At 46.9% G+C, this 20,812-nt stretch overlaps 4 non-coding genes across 4 annotated transcripts; 2 read left to right on the top strand and 2 right to left on the bottom strand.

The window, feature by feature from the left end:
• Positions 1-7,919: 7,919 nt before the first annotated feature.
• On the bottom strand, positions 7,920-7,992 carry trnar-ucg (transfer RNA arginine (anticodon UCG)). Its single transcript has one exon. It is a non-coding gene; the product is annotated as a tRNA-Arg (tRNA).
• A 1,160-nt stretch (positions 7,993-9,152) lies between these two features.
• trnan-guu (transfer RNA asparagine (anticodon GUU)) lies at positions 9,153-9,226 on the top strand. Its single transcript has one exon. It is a non-coding gene; the product is annotated as a tRNA-Asn (tRNA).
• Positions 9,227-11,174: 1,948 nt separating this feature from the next.
• On the bottom strand, positions 11,175-11,316 carry LOC138231447 (U4 spliceosomal RNA). The gene has a single exon (XR_011186698.1). It is a non-coding gene; the product is annotated as a U4 spliceosomal RNA (small nuclear RNA).
• A 6,820-nt stretch (positions 11,317-18,136) lies between these two features.
• On the top strand, positions 18,137-18,209 carry trnav-aac (transfer RNA valine (anticodon AAC)). Its single transcript has one exon. It is a non-coding gene; the product is annotated as a tRNA-Val (tRNA).
• Positions 18,210-20,812: the final 2,603 nt, after the last annotated feature.

Below are 20,812 nucleotides of genomic sequence, written 5' to 3'. Positions count from 1 at the left end.
TTTAACAAGTAAGAGTTTACTGGGACAATGAGAATGGAGTGGTGGAGCGTGACTAGAGCACACACTCCTCTCCACTGGGGAGGAAGGCTATCATAAACTTTTGCACCACATTGCCAATACCAATCCATCAAAACCATAGTTCCATTAGATAAAGTATGGTTAGTAACCGTGGCGCTACAGCCTCCTGTTATTCCTACTGAGGGGCCACGACCTTTATTCTCATAGCAATAAGAGTGATTAACCTTAGAAGGCAGGTAAACTGCTACTTTAACAGGAGAATCAGTCCAGGTAATGTGATTCTTTAGGTAATCCCACAAAGGAGGACATTCTGCTTTTTTACTGGTAACATTGAAGTGAATAGCAAAATGCACTGCTGGGTCTCTGGGAGAAACAAAGCCTAATGCTACTGTAGTAGACTTATTTATCTTCAGGCCGGCTGCATATGGATGCCCCTTTGAGTAGGTCAAATACGTTATGGTGAAGGTGGGAAAAGATCTAGGATCTGGCTTTGGAAATCCTGCCACTAGACTTATGCATTCAGAAATGTGACTATCAACTGGTCGGGGGAAAAGTTGCATGGGTGAGGCTGTAGAATGAGGCATCAAAGCACATACATAACAAGATGCATTAAATTTCTTTAACTGTACAGTATGATTTATAAATTTGTACCACAAATTACTCATATCCCCCTCATTATCAGTTTCATTCAGCCAGTTTGTATACAAAGAGGCTTCGCGTTTAGATTCCTCTTCTTTCTCGGTGGTGACAGGCCACATAAGAAGAAAAAAAGCTGTGCACATCAGTCCCAAGCAGGTCCCCATCTGTCCTTGTGGAGACATCACTCCTGCACTTTGCTCAGTTCGTTTGTGACCTTTTTGCAGTGGGAAGCATGAATCCAGGGAACCCTTTCCGCGACTTTCACAGCAGTGGCAGTGGTCAGCAGCACCTGGTACGGTCCCCTCCACCTGAGTGAACACCACTTCTTTCTCCTGAAGTCTTTCACCAGAATCCAGTCTCCTGGCTGGAGGGTGTGGCAGAGGTCCTGGTCTGGTGCAGGCAGCGCAGCTTTAACCTGTTTATGAATATCACTAACAAGTTTAGACATTTTCCGGCAATATGCTACCAAACACTCGTCTAAGTGGGTGAGGTCTGTGGCCTCCCCCTTTACCTCTGGAAGCCCTATTCTCATGTGGCGTCCAGTAAGAATCTCGTGTGGCGAGAGTCCTATGGTGGAATGTGGCCTGGCCCTTAAATACATCAAGACCAATGGGAGGCACGTTAACCAATTAATTCCTGTCTCAGCCATCATTTTTGTTAGTTTATTCTTTATGGTCCCATTTATACGTTCCACTGCTCCACTACTCTGAGGGTGGTACGAACAATGCTGTTTTAAATCAATGCCTAGGCGATTGGCGAGAAAGGCAATGACATTGTTCACAAAGTGGGTACCGTTATCTGAACTAAGTTTTCCTGGAATTCCCCATCTGGGAATGACATCTTGGAGCAAGTGCTTAGCCACACTTTTAGCATCAGCGTGTTTACAGGGAAAAACTTCTACCCATCTAGAAAACATGTCTACGATTACCAGGCAGTACTTATATCCGTTACATGGTGTTAATTCAATAAAATCCATCATAAGGTGATCAAACGGATCATCTGGGACGAGGTGCGCTGAGGCCTGAGTTTTAGTGCCTCGTCCTACATTGTTTTGGGCACAAATGAGACATTTATTGCAAAATTTCTCTGCAAAAGTTGTGAATCCCCTCGTGTCCCAATGCATACTTACCATACTTACCATCCCTCCTTTCGACACATGGTCTCGCCCATGTGCCATTTTAGCAATGTAGGGGAAGAAATGACGGGGAAGACATGGTTTCCCCGTTGGGCCTAGCCAGACCCCATCAGAAAACAAGCCTGACTTTTTCCAGACTGCCTTTTCAGCCGGAGTGGCCAGGGCCTGCATGTCAGATAGTGAAGCCATTGCGGGCTCAGGGCTGAGAAGGGGAAGTAAAAGTGCAGAAGAAAAAGGGGATACTGCAGCCGCCTTTGCTGCAGCATCGGCTCTGGAGTTGCCTCTTGAAATCTCATCCGGCAAGTGGGTGTGTGCTGCACACTTGCACACAGCAATAGAGCTAGGTAACAAAATAGCCTCGAGCAAATTGCTTACCAGGAGGGAGTGTTGGATCGGCATGCCCTGTGAGGTGAGAAACCCCCTATTCTTCCAGAGAGTACCGAAGTCATGCACAACCCCAAAAGCGTATCTACTATCAGTGTAAATAGTAACTGACTTTCCGGTTGCCAGGACACAGGCCCTTGTTAAAGCCAAAAGTTCAGCTGCCTGGGCAGATAAATGCGAAGGGAGGCTAGCAGCTTCGACAGTGGAGTGGTCGGAGACCACTGCATACCCCACATGACTCAATCCAGTAGTCGGGTCCTTACGAGCTGACCCATCAACATAGAAAAGCAACTCAGAGTTAGGAAGGGGAGAAGAAGAGAGATCCTGCCTGGGCGTTACCTGAGAGGTGATGGCCGCCAGGCAATCATGTGGCTCCCCCTCGTCCTGAGTGGGCAACAAGGTTGCAGGGTTTAACACTGTGCATCGCTCGATAGTAACATGTGGCAAAGATAAAAGGACATGATGGTAGTGAAGAGTAGACGCGGAAGAGAAATGTGAAGTTTTACTCTGAAGGAGGATAGAAGCCACAGCATGTGGAACCAAAAGCTTCAGCGGACGATAACAAACCAAAGAGGCAGAGGCCATGACAGCTGCAGCTGCTGCTGCTACAGCTTGTAGACAGGCTGGGAGGCCTCTGGTTACAGAGGTCAGTCGCTGAGAATAATAAGCAACTGGTTTAAGCCGGTCTCCGTGCTCCTGTAAAAGGACAGCACTGTAGAAACCAGCCTTCTCGTCAACACATAAAGTGAACCCCTTTGTCATATCAGGAATGCCCAAAGCAGGGGCAGACATCAGTGCAGTCTTGAGTTCAACAAAAGCGTTTTCCTTTTCTTCAGTCCAAGTCAGTCTGTCAGTCATATTCAGGCCTGAGGTGTGTGCCATGTCAGACAATGGCTGTGCTAGTTTTGCATACCCGGGTATCCACGCCCTACAGTAACCTGTGCAGCCTAAGAAGGACATCATCTCCTTCTTGGTGCGGGGTTTTGGAATTTTTTGGATCGCAGTTATTCGCTCTGTGCCAATGGAGCGTGAATTTTCAGAAATGTCATGACCTAAATATCGTACATTCTTTTTTACAAGCTGCAGCTTTGATAGTGAAACTTTATTTCCAGTACTGGCAAGATAATTTAAAAGATCTTTAGTATCCTGAACGCAAGCGCTTTCACTCGGAGAGCAAATCAACAAATCATCAACATATTGCACTAGTGTACTACCGTTTTTAAACCCAAACCCTGAGAGACAGTCCTGCAATGCAGAGGAAAATATAGTAGGAGCCTCGGCATACCCCTGAGGCATACGAGTCCAAGTATACTTTTTTCCTTGAAACGTGAAAGCAAACCAGAACTGGGACTCAGAGTGTACTGGGATACTAAAAAATGCATTTGCCAAATCTATTACAGAAAAAACCTTTGAGTCCCCGGGGATAGATGACAAAATAGTGGTTGGATTTGGAACAACAGGAGCTCGAGCATATATGGCATCATTTACTGCTCTTAAATCTTGTACAGGGCGCCAGGATTCCCCATCAGCCTTTTTCACGGGGAACAGCGGAGTGTTACAGGGAGATGTTGGGCAGGGAATCAAAATTCCTGTGGCGACCAGCTGTTCGATCACAGGTTTAAGCCCAACCTCAGCGTCTGGCCTGAGCGGATACTGGGGCTTACTCGGCCTATAGGTGGACTTGGGTTTTACTTCGAGCGGGGAAGCCCCCTCCATTAATCCCACATCATATTTGTGAGCCGCCCAGAGGGAGCTGGGCACCCCCTCTAGTGCGGGATGGGAGGTGTCAACAGAGGTGGACACAAACAATGCACCCATCTGATCATCTGGAGCCGTGAGATGCACCGTCCTCCAGGTCTGAAGGATTGCTGAGTATGGGCACCAACTGGCCTGGAGGGTGGCATTATATTTAACTCCCCTCCAGTCTGGAGCTGACCACGAACAGCTCTCAACACACCGTTGGACAAAACTGCCCACGTCCTGCCAGCGAAAACCTGATGCTTTAGCAAGGGAAACATGAGGGTGCGTTCCCGCTCGATAAAGTGTCTTCTGCTCCTCTGTTAAGGTAATAGCTAACGCTGCAAAGTCTGTCGAAATTAAATACCCATTGCTTTTTATCCTGTCACTACACTGTCCATTCCTGGACCACGCTGCCTCAAATTCTTCATCTGGACCTGCAAAACTAACCCTTGCTGTACAATGCAAATTGTTCACGTCTTGAAAATCACCTTGGCCTGACCACAGTCTTTTTATTTCTTGTAAAAGAAGCTGTGGTGTTTGTTCCTCATCCTGCACTAAGTCCCAGCTGTAGTAGTAATCAGGGACCGTGGGTGAGTGTTGCATTAACATGGTGCGTGGCAAGCAATTTTCATTGCGGGTTAGCTCAAGCCCTTTTTCTGAACAGACAATGGTGAGGCCCATTTTGCAGAGCAAATCTCTGCCACACAGATTAACAGGGCACTCTTTGGAAAGGAGGAAGGAGTGGTTACCAGGCCCAAACCCATGCTGCTGGCATTCCACTGTCAGGGGTGCAGTAAAATAAGACTTTGTGGGATTACCCGTTACCCCTATTGTTAAAATGGATTTTGAGGAGGGGTCGAATCTATAGATATTGTCTCTGAGTAACGAATGCGTGGCTCCAGTATCCACTAAAAACTCATAAGGATCTCCATTTATGTATAAAGTGATCTTGGGTAGCTGGGAAGGGGAAGAGAGGGCAGGTAGGATAAAAGTCTCGGTGCCCTCAGGCCCTACCTCAGCTTGCGATGAACGTCAATCCCTTTTTCCCTCCTGCCAGGGTGAGCTCACGGTTACCTCAGGTGGAGGTGGTGGTGGTAGGTCCCAGTTGTCGCCGCCGCTTCTCCGTTTCGCTGTGTTGTGTTCAGGGCAGTCACGAGCCCAGTGTCCCGTCTGTCCACACTTGAAGCAAGTCTGGAAGTCCCCTCTCGGGCTTTTGCTTCTTCCTCTTCGGCCACGCCGGGCGCGCTGTCCTCTCCCTCTGTTCTGGTCACCCTGGTAAAATTGTAACTGAGCCATTTGCAGCTGGTGAAGCTGATAATAATCCTTTCGGGCTTTTCGCTCTCTCTTGTCTGTGAGCTGTCTTTCAGCATGATAAGCATGGCGACATACTTCTGCTAATCGGGCAGTGTCCCAGCCTATACAGGTAGCTTTTACCATGCCACTTATTTCTGGAAGCAGTCCCTCTACAAAAAGGTTAGTGAGTTGGGTTTCATAAACTGATCCTGCCTCTCCTGCTGAGGGTTCAGACAGGCCACTTAGATTACTGAAGAGAGGAGTCAATCTCTCCAAGTAGTCATTACAGGTTTCCTCAGGTTTCTGGTTACATTGTCTTAGCACTACCCAATCCACTTTCCCCGTATATTTAGCCTCTATTCTGCGACATATGGCATTAAGCTGGGTCTGATAGATACTGCCAGCGTCGCTGCTGTATGGGTGGTCAGGGCTAAACTCATCTTGACCCTCTCCTCTTACGTCACTATACTCAAGCTTCAAAGTTTTTATAAAAACAGTCTCTAGCTCTCCACTCGTGGGTCTGCTTTGTGCTACTAGCCGTCTCAGGGCTGTTGTGTACTTACGCCCATTGGTTTTGGGGTTTGGCAGCTCCCCTATAACTGCCGCCAACTCACTTAATTTCCATGGGCGATAAACGAGGACAGTAGGTTCCTCATTTTCACCGGTGCGGGGATTAGGACATTCAATCATTGGCATGTGGAGCACCCCCTCTCCCTCCTCCATAGACTGGGGACGCGGAATGGCAGAAGTATCTGCAGAGCGACCCCCTCCATACCGCACTCCTCTCCTTGTGCGGGAAGGCGAGAGCATCCCCTCCGCGTCACCCTTTTTCTCATCCCGTCGCCTATTATACGGAGAAGCCGGCCGGCCCTCCCCATATGGTGGAGGCGACGGAGGGGTAGTCTCAGGAGCAATAGCTACTGCAAGACAATCCAATTCGGGATACACTTTAGTAGTGCTCAACATCATCTGTTCAGGTTTTTGACCCCATCCTGATCCATGCTTCCTAGCACACTCCTCCCATACACATACACATCTGCACATATATTTAAAATCCCACCCGGGATCTCCCTCTGGGTTAGGTGAATCTGTCATTTCGTGTAATAATTGTATGGCCCATGGCTGAAAACTACCTACACGGGGCCATCTCTCATTTGTCCATACTGACATATTGTCGGAAAAAGGTTGACAGTATATTAACCCATATTCTCTTCCCACTATATTCATGGGCGTTTCAGTTTTCTTTCCACTATTGCCTGACGTACTTTGTCTTTCTCTAACTTGCGCCTCAATTTTCCACAACTCAAAACACTTCCAATCGACTTTCTTATTTCCCTTCTTCTCTTTTTCTTTTAACTGTTCTTCTAGTTGTTGTATCTGCTTGGTACTAAAACTACCATTTTCTGGAAAACCTAACTTACTCCACAACGGAAGACACTTTATTCCCCTTTCTCCAAATTCCCTGTACATGTACTTCGCTGGACCGCTCGGTCCTGTTTTCGTCTTCGAATTTTCATTTCCCATTTTTACCGATCGGTGCCTTACTTTAGAACCTTATCACATTAACTACTCCGCAGAGCAAAAACCACACGTCTGTGTTAAGATAAGTTCTTTATGAGTCCCGGACTCATCAAACCGCCCGCGTGACAACACCCTCACCGGCCTCCTCTTTCTCTGCTATAAAACCGCAGAAATTAATCTTATAAATCGTTTCAAAACAAAATTTCGTTAAAAGGATCACTTACTGACGTCAGACAGCCGTGAATTCTCCAGACGCGTCTCAGGAAGGACAAACAGTTTATCCTCCGAGGTTCGTCCAATTTTCTAAAATTGTCCGGGCCCGGATGGAGTTTCAGCAGCCGTCCGCGTTCAGGTTTGTGATCCCGGACGAGCCCCCAAACTGTCGTGGAAATTTAACTATCAAGGAAGCCACAAGAGAGAGTTCTCACCTGAGTAAGGTCTTTATTTCAATATTGCAATATTGGGAGCCCTGCTGCCACTTCGCAAAGTGCATCAGAGACTCAGTTAGTTACAAGCAGTACAGGGTTTTATAAGACGTTGCGCTGTAAAAAAAAGTTCAGCACTTGGTCCCTTCTAAAACTTCCCCTTTCTCTAAAAGAAAACAAATTACCTCATAGAGCGAGAGAAAAACACTAGATTTGTTATTCAAAGTTTATCTGTTACTTTCAGCTAATTCTAATGACCCAGACAGCATATATTGTTTTGGTACATTGTCTTCTAAACTAACCCAAACAGTGTACTTTGTTGACGAACTGTTTTCTAAAATTCTGCACATACTGTAGCATAGCAGTTATATCCTTGAAATATTATCTAAAAGCACCAATATATTTTTTTGCAAAGCTCTCTACATTTTTAAGAATCAATTAACTCATTAGATTTCCACTACAACGCAATGATCGAACTAACTGACATGTTCTGATTCAGATCCCCTGCAGTTCATGCCAATTAGAACAATAGCAATGCTGAGTCCTCCCCACCCTACCGAGCACAAATTCAGCTGCTCTCCAGTTCTGTTCTGCATGTTTTTTCATTGCAATTGAGCTCGGAGCTGGAGATGATCTCCATACAGTTCTGTGTTCACTAGCCCGCACTTGCGTGCTAATTTACGGGTTGTGGCAAATGCTTTTCTATAGTTCATATACATGACGGCAACCTGTTACCGAGGAACCTGAGAGGTTTAAAAGCCTCACGAGCCAGGCAGGACTCGAACCCACAATCTTCTGATCCGAAGTCAGACGCGTTATCCATTACGCCACTGGCCCATAGAACATGCGCTTGCACTCCACCACAGAGAGCTCTACACCGCTACTAGTAGTACACTTCCCCATCTAAATTTTCACAGCAAGAAACTTGCGTTTCCTACTATTTTTATCAGGTTTAAAATATCATCTCCTTAAAACAGAAAAAGTGTTGATGTGTCGTGCTGAAATTCCGATTGATTTTGAATTCAAAGAAAAAAGGTTTTCTTCCAAAACACCATGAAATTGTCACATCTTGCAGACAATAGGTGTATTCCATGTTGAAAAGAGAAGAAAGAAAACCATGGAGCCTTTTACAGGTGTGAGGCTTCTTCAGGTGTGAGAAGACCTCACAGTCGAAACGCTGTGTTTCCGTTCTTCTCTTTTCAGCATGCAATAAACCTATTGCTTGTTCCTTTGCAGCCGAGGCATGCTGACGTAGCTACCCAGCTGAACATCTTGCAGACTCTACAATACTTCTCTCCTGTAGAAGTAAAGCAGGGCTTGCTGGGTGAGCTTTTGCTCCGGTAAATTAGGTCACGTGTCATGTTAAATCACTTCTTCTAAACACAACATTTAGTGGTGCTAGCTTTCCCCATTAAAAAAAAACAGACATTTCCCTTACAGTACATGACATATCGTTTTTATTCTATGAATAAGTATAGAAATTAAACAAAAGAAAAAATGGTGTCGCCAAAGAATGCACAGCTTGGACATGAAAAGTGCCCGATAAATGCCATTTCTCATCATTTCTCTTGGCGTCAGTTCTGCTATTAAATGGGACGGAGGCAACGGGCTCAGAGAGCAGGTTAAGTGCACACCGAACACAGATGTGTCCAAGTGTCTGTAAAAGCGCGGTGCTCCGCTGGCGCTGTTCCCTAGTGGCTTAAAGTGCCCGCCTAGTAAGCAGGCGATCCTGGGTCTGAATACCAGCGGTGCCTCTCTCCGTGTCTTGTTGTGCCGAATGTATCATTTCAGACAAACATGTACAGCTTGGTTCAGTTTAATGCAAGAATTCATTTCCTTTCTGGAATAACTTGTTTTTGAAGAAATCCATACAGCTTGTGAAAGATGAAATCCATTTCTTGGTTGTCAGTGGAAAAAGATTGCCGGCTGCAAGAAGCGCAAGTGATTGTTTTCTTTGACCATAAACCTGCAAATGTAGGGAGCACAAGCGGCCGTCAGTCTCTGTGGCGCAATCGGTTAGCGCGTTCGGCTGTTAACCGAAAGGTTGGTGGTTCAAGCCCACCCAGGGACGCATGTCTCCGTTTTTCCAATGTAAACATCATCACCGCTAAAGAAGATGGCGCAGAAGGCTCCACAGTCGAAACGTTGTGCTTCTTTTCTTCTCTTTTCAGCATGGAGTAAACCTTTGCTTGATCCTTTGCAGCCTAAGCATGCTGACGCAGCTACCTTTCTCTTAACGCACCTCAATCATTATTCACCAAAACGATCAGCAGAATAAGTCGCCTTTGTGGTGATGTCACTCCTCTGCTTCACAAATGTCCTTAGTGACGGGCCATTTCTTTCTGCCATTTTTCCGGAGCGGTTATTGATTGCTCCATCATTTCCCTCTTACTTTCCATCACTAGATTGAAAAAAAAAACAGAAACAGGCTGACAGGACGACAATCAAATTGCAAAAACTCATCAAAGCACTCGATAGAGTATTTGAATCCACAAGTAGCTACGAGCAACTTTGTCCTGGCTTGCATGAAAGTCGGAAAATGTCAAAAAGAAAAAGATGGTGGCTTTTTCATATTCGTTCTTTTATTTTTAGTTCGTTGGCTCTTCTGTCCATTGTCCTCCTGCCTGGCTCTTGACCTGTGACTGTCTGAACGCACACAGTAAAATTTCATGTGGGGGATTTGTCCTGAGCCTCTGTGAAAGACCCACCCACCCCCATAAATAACTGCTCTAGAAACACATGAATGCAAAACTAAACCACAGCTTAAAGAGGAGCTTGTCATGACCGCCAGGCAGTTAAGACCAACTCATAAGCGATCTAATCAGCACCAGCAGTGGGTGATTATTAACAAACGCTGCCGCACGAGTTTACCCACCTGCACACACTCCACCGTGCGGTACGCAGTGCTATTTTTACCATCTTTACCTGCTTCCCGCTGCTCGGTATTGAGTCTGCTCCTTGAGAGCTCTACCTGGCGTTTTTCCATTACCTTGTTTATTCTGGATATTGGACTCCCCTTCTGCCTTTTCGACTTTGGACCTCGCCTCTCACCTCGGACTGTTTGCCACCAGTGTTCTCCCTGGATTACGACTTACCTTACACCTCTTGACCACGAAACAAAGCAAAGCAGAGCAAAACAAAACGAACAAACGAAAACCCTCACGTCCCGCACTTGCATATAACGCCGTTACGTGCCCAAGCGGTATTGTATGTCATCCTAGCACTGCACCCCGGGGCGTACGGTATATGGGAACGAGCACACGCCACGAATCGTCTCGAATCACTCCCTACAGCTGTAAGGAGCTTTGAAGCGTGCACCCCCAACATTCTTCTTTGCGCATCTGTGAAAGGTAAACTCTTGAGCAAACTCTGAACCAGCTCTAAGGAAACTAATCCGATTAGACGTTACTTTGACTCATCCTTTAAGGGACCCTTGTTAATTGGAGAAATCAATGATTTCGAATGAATTCTGTATGCGTTAAAAGACAGCTATACACAGAAAACATGCAGGACACTGCTCATGATGTTTCCCGAGCCGAAACACAGTGCGTTTTTCCAAGCCATTTGACAAAGCCCGCCCACTGAAAACTGCAGCAGATCGTGTAAAGGCGTTCAACTTTGTAACTACTGCACGCACAGGAAGCAGAATAAATTCCTCTTTTCAAACTGTCAAAGGTTTGCTGCAGGACATCGCACAATCTCTTTTGAACGGGGACAAACGATTTCTTATGGGGCGCAGTAAGTACAGACGTTTATAAAGCTCCACTCATGCCGACGATGCAGCATGAAGAAGCGCAACCTAACGTTTGACAGACAAAAGCCGGGCGCCGCTACAAGCAATATGAAATCAAACTGACAGCACACGGCGTTTCGCGCTGACTCAAAAGTGATCTCGACAGACGCTGTTCTCTGCATAACGCTGAAAGAGATAAAAAGCGTTTCTGTGGAAACGTAACAAGCTTGTTTCTTTCTATCATGATGTCACCATGACAAAATCTGTCTTTAAACACCTTGCTCAGTCTCTGACGAGACTGTCAAAAATTGCTTTCGCCGATTGTATTGCAAACCGGCGGAAGGGGGATATTGGGAAAATTTTTCAACTAGTAATAATCGCGCCTCGGCTAAACCTCACAGGCTACGATACTGCCACTGCGCAAAGCTGACGGTTGCCAGGCAACCGCGGGGATCCTACGGAAATCGTTATCAATCGTCTCATGGCATGTCGTTGCTGTAACGCTTCATATTTGTCGTCTTCTTCTTCTAGCTTGAGGTTTTGAAGAATTTCATGACAGACAAGGGCTCCGTCGGAAACAAAGGGCGTTGTGAGAAAACCGTTGCTTATTTTCAGCAGCAGAAATACAACCCTTTAAATACAAGATGACAGAACAATGACGAAGGGCATGCCGGGAGGAACTCATGCACTACAGAGGAAAGGGGGCGGGCACGTACAGTTCACATTCAAGCCACAAGTACTCTTCTCGGATGTTGCATAAACAAATCCTAACGTCCTGAAAGCATTGCAGCATGTTTGTGTCCCACTTCCCGTGGTTGCAGGACGACTGACACGAACGGACAAACACAATCTGTGGCGTTTAGCGTGACATAGTCTTGCAGGCATCGTGCTGTCTCACTGCAATACTATACCGCTGGAGGAAACAGCCCGGATTCGATGAGCCTTGGAATGTGACTAGGAAAGTGAAGCCTTTTGAAAGAGGTAAAACACTGCTCAAAGGAACTGAGGGAGAATCTTACAGGGGATTCTGAGCGGTGTCTAAATAAATAAATTCTTCAGTGTCTGCGGATGGCATTTTGCAGCTGGAAACAGATGTCGACGCTTTTTGAACAGAGCACCAAAAAAGCGTCTTTTTTGAAGGTACAGGCATTGAGCATTGGTGGTTCAGTGGAAGAATTCTTGCCTGCCAAGTAAGAGGCTCGGGTTCGATTCCTGGCCAATGCAGTGGCTTTTGCATGCTCACCACTATACCACCAACACACGCCCACAGGATCCCAGCAGGACACCACCAGAGAATGCTCACGATTTCGGAAGCTGTCTCCGGGATGTTCTGATTCCACACATCCTGAATAAATCATGATATTGTTAGTTGCTGTAGCTAGACGTTCAAATGAGTTTCATGGCCAGATGGACTGTTTCCTCCAGTGGTATAGTATTGCAGTGAGACAGCACGATGCCTGCAAGACTATGTCACGCTAAACGCCACAGATTGTGTTTGTCCAAATTTGAACTTTCACAAAAGCATGCTAGCAGACAAATGCGCCTCAGAGGACTTAAGGCTGGCTGTTATATGCTGGAATTACCTTTTTTTGACGCTCTTACGAATGCGATGTCAACGAAAACAGAACAAAGCACAAAAAAACCCTCAAGTCCTGCAGTTGGATAGAATGCCGTTACACGTCCAAGCCGTATTTGACTTCATCCTACCATTGCAACACGGGGCGTATATGGAAACGAACACACGCTACGAATTGTCTCTAATCAGTCCCTACAGTTGTAAGGCGCCTGGAAGCATGCACCCCCATCATTAATCTTTGCGCATCTGTGCAAGGTAAACTCTGGAGCAGTCTTTGAAACGGCTCAAAGGAAACACGTGATTGATTCCATGTGCATCTGGGGTTCATATCTTATTTACATTTAATTCAAGGGAAAGGCTTGGGTCAGTTTCAGACGGCCTCCAACAGCGAGATTCAAGCGCCCCACCTTCAGCCCAATCTGCGCCACCAGAACGCCAACGGCTCCTCTGCGCTCCGGGGTGCGGTTGTGACCCCGTAACCTAAAGTGTTGGTGGCAGACAAATGGAGACTAACAGGTGACGTCCTAGGACATGACTACATTGTGACACTCGGTGGGGATGGTGACCATTGCTTGGAAAAGAGTGCGAGGCCCCTTTAGAAAAACATTTTGTTAACAGGCATTCTGCCTCAGCCTAAACACCTATAGCTTGAAAAGCGCATGCTATTAGACAGGCACCTCTGCAAGACCTTAAGAGTCTCTTAAACTAGTGATAGTAAGGTGTTCCCAATGGGCGATGTTCGGCTTTCAAATCATCTCTCCTTGGAAGCGCCGAGATGCAGCTGTTTAAGGCTTAGAAGCACCTGACTGTTTCACTACCTAGCTGATCACTGTCAGTCAGGGAGCTCAGAGGTGAAAAGCCTGTCTGAGAGACAATTCGCCGTCGATCAGTTCAATATGTTCCGTACCAGCTCGGCGCACCTGAGATCATCTTGGTAGCCATGTAGCTCAGATGATTGAGAGCGTGTGTGTGTGTACCACCGTGATTGGATGCCGGTCCTTCTCAGGTCACAGTAAACCTTCTGCTGCCTAACTTCCCTTATTTTTGGGGATCCCTTTGAAAAAGCAAAGGAAAAAAAAACTGGCTCTTCATCAGCGTGATCAACCTCACCCAGTGTGGCGCAGTGGCCTAATGGCTAAGGCACTGGCACTCTAAGCCAGGGATTGTGGGTTCGAGTCCCATCTGGGGTGCTCCTGTCCCCTTTTGAGAGTACAAATGTCCTTGCAATTTGCGAAGCTACAACCCCACCTTACTCAGTGAGCGGCTCTGCTTTTCTCTCACATACAGTTGGAAGAAAAACTTTTGTAAACAGCCCTTCGGAATGATGTGGATTTCTGCATGAATGGCTCCTAACATGTGATCTTATCTTTATCTAAGTCATAATAATCAATAAAGAGAGTCTGATTTAACAAACAACACACGCCCAACATTTGACATTGCTGTTTTAACAAATGTTTTAAACAATCAAGGTCATTGATGGAAAAAGTACGTGAACCCTTATATTAAGGAGCTAGTGGAACCTCCTTTATTGACAAAAACCTCAACCCCCACTTTCTGTAGCGGCTGGTCAGACCTGAGCAGCGGTTAGGAGGTATTTTGGCCTATTCCTCTATGCAAAACTGTTTCAGTTCATGTATATTTTTGGGATGTCTTGCGCTGAACGGCCTGCTTCAGATCATGCCACAGCACTTCAATGGGATTGGGGTCAGGACTCTTACTTGGCCATCCCAAAATACGGAATTTCTTCTGTTTCAGCCACTCTGTTGTTGATGTACTCCTTTATTTTTGTCATGCTGCATGACCCAGCGTCTTTCGAGTTTTAGATCACAGGCAGACACCCTGACATTCTGCTGTAGAATTTCCTGATACATCTTGGAATTCATCGGTCCCTCGATGATTGCAAGCCGTACAGCCTCCGCCATGCTTCCCAGGTGGGATGAGGTTTTGGAGTTGGTATGCAGTGTTTTGTTATCTCCAAACATAACGCTGTGCACATTTACCAACAAGTTCAACTTTTGTCACGTCTGTCCACAGAACATTGTTCCAGGAGTTGCTGTGGAACATCCATGTGGTCTTTAGCAAACTTGAGAGGGGCAGTGGTGGTTTTTTTGTTGGGGAGAGCAGTGGTTTCCTCCGTGGTGACCTCGGATGATCACCACTCCTGTTCAGATTTCTTCTTATGGTGGACTCATGAACACAGACGTAAGACAAAGTCAACCACCTGTTCGCTAGATCCCATCCCCACTCAGCTAGTCAAAGATTCCCTCGAAGGACTGGCAGGACCTATAATTAGTATGATGAATGCATCGCTTGCGTCAGGCGTTGTACCTGATCAATTTAAGGTAGCAGTTGTTAGACCGCTCCTTAAGAAGTCAAATTTGGATCCACAAGTTCTTAACAACTACAGGCCTGTCTCAAAGGTCCCATTTCAATCTAAAAGTCTTGAAAGAATAGTTGTTGCCCAACGTCAATCGTATCTGGATTCAAATAATATAATTGAGAAATTTCAGTCTGGTTTCTGAAACTGCATTAACGAGAGTCGTAAATGATATTCTCTTAGCTACTGATGCGGGGAATGCAACAGTGCTTGTGCTTCTAGATCTTAGAGCTGCCTTTGACACGGTTGACCTCTCTGTTTTGTTACACAGGCTTGAGTTTGAGGTTGGCTTATCTGGAACCGTCCTTCAGTGGTTTACTTCACATTTTACTCATCGTTTTCATTATGTTCAAATATCTAATAATTGTACTGCTTCATCAACGTCACCAGTTCAATTTGGGGTACCAGACGGATCAGTGCCGGGACCAATATTGCTCTCTCTCTCTACATGCTGCTGCTAGGTAGGATAATAAGAAAAAAAACAATTGTACAATTGACAATGTAAAATGTTGTTTGTTGTTTGTTAAACAGGACTGTCTTTATTTATTATTATGCGTCAGATGAAGATCAGATCACATTTTAAGAGCCATTCATGTAGAAATCCAGATCATTCGTGTTTTAAAAGTCGCGGGAAAAGCGAAACGGGTGCTTTTCCTTTGTTGCGCAGACACACGACGACACCGTAGGCGGCAGGACTCGAAGCTTCGCAGGGAGACCCCGACGGCTTTCTAATCCATCGCCCTAACCACTCGGCCACGGCTGCAGCGCGCGCTGCTTTCTTGATACAGTCTAACATAGAGTGCCGGGCGGCGGTGGAAACCTTTTTCAAAGTCGCTTTTGGTTTAACAACAACAAAAAAAAATTTCACAAAATGCATGCTAGCAGACAAATGCGCCTCGGAGAACTTAAGGCTGGCTTCAAGTTGGAATGATAGTCTCCCCGTCCGGTCAGGAAAAGGGAACTTTGTTAGACAGAAAGAAGGAAGTAACAATAACGGAGAATTGTGTGCAAGGATTTTAGAAGCTGCGCAGCCCTGCAGTTTCAATAGCCCTTTTATTCGTGTTAGATGCTGGAATTGCCTTTTTTTGACGCTCTTACGAATGCGATGTCAACGAAAACAGAACAAAGCACAAAAAACCCTCAAGTCCTGCAGTTGGATAGTTGGATAGAATGCCGTTACGCGTCCAAGCCGTATTTTCAAGACGTGATTCCCTGAGTCCCAAAAATTTGTAAGTTCTTTGGATGATCTGTGGACCGATCTTTCACGATGAAGAATTCCTTAAGAAGAATAGATCTCGGCCCACCATCCCAATGCCTCCATCTCAAAACAGCAACCTCCCACTGCCCTTAGTCTGCAAGGCAGTCCTTTCAAGTGCGATGATGACGCCGGGACCTTCGTTGCCTATTGTACGAGCTGAACTTTTGTGCTCATCAATTCAACGCTCTTTCCATCAACTCATCTTGTCTTTTGACGCTTCGTGTTTTGTGCTCCTTTGACTATCGGCATATCGGGTGACTGCAAACACTGAAGTTCTTGCTTACGGAGTGTGGAACAGTGTTTTCAAGTGATCGCTGTTCTGTCATGTTGACGCCGAGTGAATCTTTCTTTGGCAACATGGGCAGGCTGACAGCAAAAGTAATGGCAAATTTCTTGACTTATTTCTGAATATGAATGTTCTTTAGAAAAGGGATGCGGCGTTGCTTCTCCCCCGTGTAAAGGTCACGCATTCCAGACGTGGTTATGAGCGAACAGTTGCCGCAAGTGTTTGAAAAGAGCAAGCAGCCATGCCCCGTGTGAGGATCAAACTCAGGACCTTCAGATAAAGAGACTGATGCGCTACCAACTACGCCAACGAGGCCAGCTGCAGTGCACAGCCGGAAAGTTTGCCTCATATGGATTTCAGTCGCCCGTTCCCTAATCTTCAGACGCCCTCTGCTGGATGTTGCATTTGCCTTTTGATCTCACCGATACTTTTTTGGTCTGTTTCTGTTGCGAGTCTGTTTTTCAGATCTCACCTAGCACAAGTCTCTCTGGCTGAAGTGGCCTCTCTGCTTCAGCATCGTGCCCTCACTCAGCCATTAAAAACGTCACTCGGACTTCTGACATGCTGACATGAAATGTCAAGAGAGAGTGGCGGAGACGCTTAAGGCAGAGAGAAGATGAAGAGGGGGCGTGGCTGTGAAATGATTGACAGCTGCATGACGCTCTCCATGCAAGGTGTGACCACAGGCTAAAGGACACCTTTCGGCACATCAAGCTCTAAGCACACACCTGGAGGACGTGGGAAACGATCCCGCTACCTCTCGCATGCAAAGCGAGCGCCGTACCATGCAAGCTAACCCCCCTCGCTGGGGCTCATGCCTCGGTGTCGCCTAGTGCCGCTTGTTCCCCTCTTACCGGGTGCAGTTCACTGCCCTTCGTCTGCAAGGCAGTCGTGTAATTGCGGCTTTCTTGACTTATTGATGAAGGTCTGACTGGACGAGCGAATGACGCCTCTCCCCCGTCCTCAAGCTGGCTGACAGAATAAAATGGAAAGTGCTGCCGTGGCTCATTGGTTTAGGGGTATGATTCTCGCTTAAGGTGTGGGAGGTCCTGGGTTCAACTCGTGGATGAGCCCTTGTGTGTTCTTTTTGTCCTCGTCCACAAGACTGGGAACTGATATCCACATCACCTTGCAGCATCTGCTTATGGCAAACGATGGAATGTGACTAATGACTGAACGAGCCTGGTGAATACTCATCACGTGGCACAATGAGAGCGTGCAGTCAGCTGTCCAAGGCAGCAACCTCATTGCTCGTTCAAAAGAACACGTACTGAAAACTCATCACCACTATGTCGTAAATGAGCACCGCAATCGCTTGTTGTCATGCGTCCTTACTTGGGAAATGCAGAAGCAAAAACTGCCCTCTCTCAGCCACCGAAACGTGTGCGGCTCGCCTTGCACTCTCTGCGCCTCGCATATTTATGGAGCTGTCTGCTCTTCTTTCTGTTGAAGTACGCAAGTTACGTGGCGTACTGCAGACTATGATGTGCTCAATGACAGCTTTCAAGATTTGAAAACTATGAGCTTGATGGCTCAAGTCGAACGAATGTGGTTGTTACGCAATTGATGATCAAACGCACATATTCTAACGATTCGTGAGAGTATGTTCTAAAGATCCTTGGCTCAATCCCGGGTTTCGGCATTTTGTTTCATCGCTCCCTTTGTTCCTCTCTCCAGCGCCCCCTGCCTAAAATGACGCGTCCCTTTCTCAGCCCGAAACGCAAGCGATACACCAGCAGCAAACACTACAGGTTTCCGTAGTGTAGTGGTTATCACGTTTGCCTAACACGCGAAAGGTCCCCGGTTCGAGACCGGGCGGAAACAGCCTCGATTTGCACGCTCCTGTACTTCACAGAGGTATTGAGCGACCGGTCATTTGTTCCCAATGTATTTCCGGTGCCTTCATGCACTCTTGTACCAAACGCACGTTCCTTCTGTACGCGGAGCCGATCATTTGCAATTGGGCTGTGCCGACAGACCAGGACGAGCTCTGTCGGCTCAAAAGCAGCGCAGGACCTGCAAGAACAACAGAAAGATTAGCATCCAGCGGGGGCTTCTTAGTGAGCCCAAGATCTCATCAAGAATCGGCTCCAGCAACAGGGCTGGGCGCATTGTTCCATTCTCCGACCACTCTCGGTGTAAACAAGTCCCTCCTGGTCTCTGCTTGAATTGCACTTTCCTGCGTTTGCTTTGGTGTAACTGGCTTCCCCTGCATGGGCGAATGTGAAGAAGATCCTTAGTAAGTCATTGAAGAAACCCGAGAAGAGGTCGGAGTGGCCTCTGTCGTTCATCAACGATCCAGTCAGGCAGTACTCCTCTGTAAAGCGCCGTTCGTTCACATCGATTGGCTTTTTTTTGCCTTCATTCGTGCAAGTAGTAAAAGCAGACGCCCCTATTCTGCCGTGACCCCGATTCGAACCGGGGTTGTTGCGGCCACAACGCAAAGTACTGACCACTATACGATCACGGCGAGTTACCGATACACACGTGGCAGGGCGGAAAAGGCTGTGCTTTCTTCATGTGACATAATTCGGAAAAGTCCTGACGTTGCATTTCAACTGAGCCCCAGTATACATCGACCCTTCGACACTCTGAGTGACAACTCTCTTGCGTGTTTTCTAATATTTCTGTAGTTTGCTTGCATGATGCCCGGAACAGCAGGGTTGTGCGCTCCTATATCCTAGCGGTTAGGATTCCTGGTTTTCACCCAGGCGGCCAGAGCTGACCATCGCTGCAGGAGGTGGGAGAGTTACTCTGGTAGACAGGGCTGACCTTTGGCAATAGGATTTATACTCTCCAAGATGATATTTGCACTTTCTGGAGAGGCGATTTTCTCCACTTCAGTAGCCCGATTTCGTCGATTGCGTGGAGAGGGCTGTAGAATGTGGCGCCGCCTTTCCTGCACCGTCCATGACAGGCGTGCTGGACTCTGGAGAGAGAGCACGGTCCATCAGCGCACACCAATAAAGGCACTGGAAGCAGCTGAATCGCATTGGCGAAGCTCAGCGCTGGGCCGCTGGGCACATCTTACCACCGTTTCCGTAGTGTAGTGGTTATCACGTTTGCCTCACACGCGAAAGGTCCCCGGGTGGAAACAGACTTCAGACTTCTTTTGTCGCCACGCACAAAAGGGGATTGGGGATTCGCCTAGTGCTGTGATCGAACAGACCCACTCACCTCTTAGTGTGGCGGGATCTGCACAGTGCATGTCGCAGCGCATCCTGCTTTCACTTCAATGCGCGTCCTGATGTACCCCGGTCTCCCGCGTGACAGGTGGGGACAGGTGACAGGTCCTATACTAACGAGGAAGACATCGCTCTCTCCGACCCCCGGCATCGTGTCCCGACCCACCGTGCTGGAAAACGATGTGTGCTGTGATTCCTTTACGGAGCAGAAATGACAACCGAGGAGCCGAGAGATCATTTCAGCATTTCGCGTCTGAACGGAAAACACAAATGACCAACTCAGAATGACTTGCCTTTGACGCTTTTCAAAGCGTTCTTTGTGCACGACGACTGCGCCGCCTAGCAGATACAAATGGGTTGTACAACTTTGAACTAGCAAATGGAAGAGGGGCTAAGCCCCCTCTCTTTTAGCCCAGGTTCGATCTGTCTCCCAGAATCACCAGGGCGCACACACACACACCCGTGCCGTTGAAGTGCTCTGCTTCATTTCTAAGGGCAACTCAACATTCACTCCTACCCCGTGCAGAAAAGACAGTGTCTGCAGCAACAGCAGCTCAGGTCTCTGCACAGGAGCTAAGCTGCCCCCATCTCCTCTGCTCTGCGGCTCCTGCGGAGTGGAGTCCTGCCTGGAGCTGTGTTTGCAGGCGGCGGCTCCCCGCGCCCTGTCTGTGCGTCGTGAAATTAATTAATAAATTTATAAAGTTAATTTATAAAGTTAATAAAGTTATAAATTAGAAATTAATAACGATATAATTATATTCATGTACCGCAACACAAGAATAGTACACACTGTACATTGTCTGTCGATAATGTTTCTGTAGTGCTTTTTCAGCACTCAGCATGTGACTGTGCTGGTGGCGCTGTGGGTTAGGTTCCTGACTTCTATGTCACATGGTCTATGATTGAATCCCATGGAACTATGACTTTATTTTTTAACAAACATTTCTTTGAAAAAATGAAACAATTTCCCTTGGTCAGAGATTAAATAAAACCTCACTTTTTTTGAGGTTTTACTGTGCAGAGTGAGGTTTTACCTCACTTTTTTTTAGCAGAAGGTTTACTGTTACCTGAGAAGGGCCGGCATCCAATCACGGTGGTACACACACACGCTCTCACTCATATGAGCTACACGGCTACCAAGATGATCTCGGGTGCGCCGAGCTGGTACGGAACATATTGAACTGATCGACGGCGAATTGTCTCTCAGACAGGCTTTTCACCTCTAAGCTCCCTGACTGACAG

Source organism: Lepisosteus oculatus, unplaced genomic scaffold, assembly GCF_040954835.1.
Source record: "Lepisosteus oculatus isolate fLepOcu1 unplaced genomic scaffold, fLepOcu1.hap2 HAP2_SCAFFOLD_60, whole genome shotgun sequence".
Taxonomy (NCBI): domain Eukaryota; kingdom Metazoa; phylum Chordata; class Actinopteri; order Semionotiformes; family Lepisosteidae; genus Lepisosteus; species Lepisosteus oculatus.
Note: the sequence above shows the minus strand (reverse complement) of the source record. Positions and strands in the feature narration are given on the sequence as shown.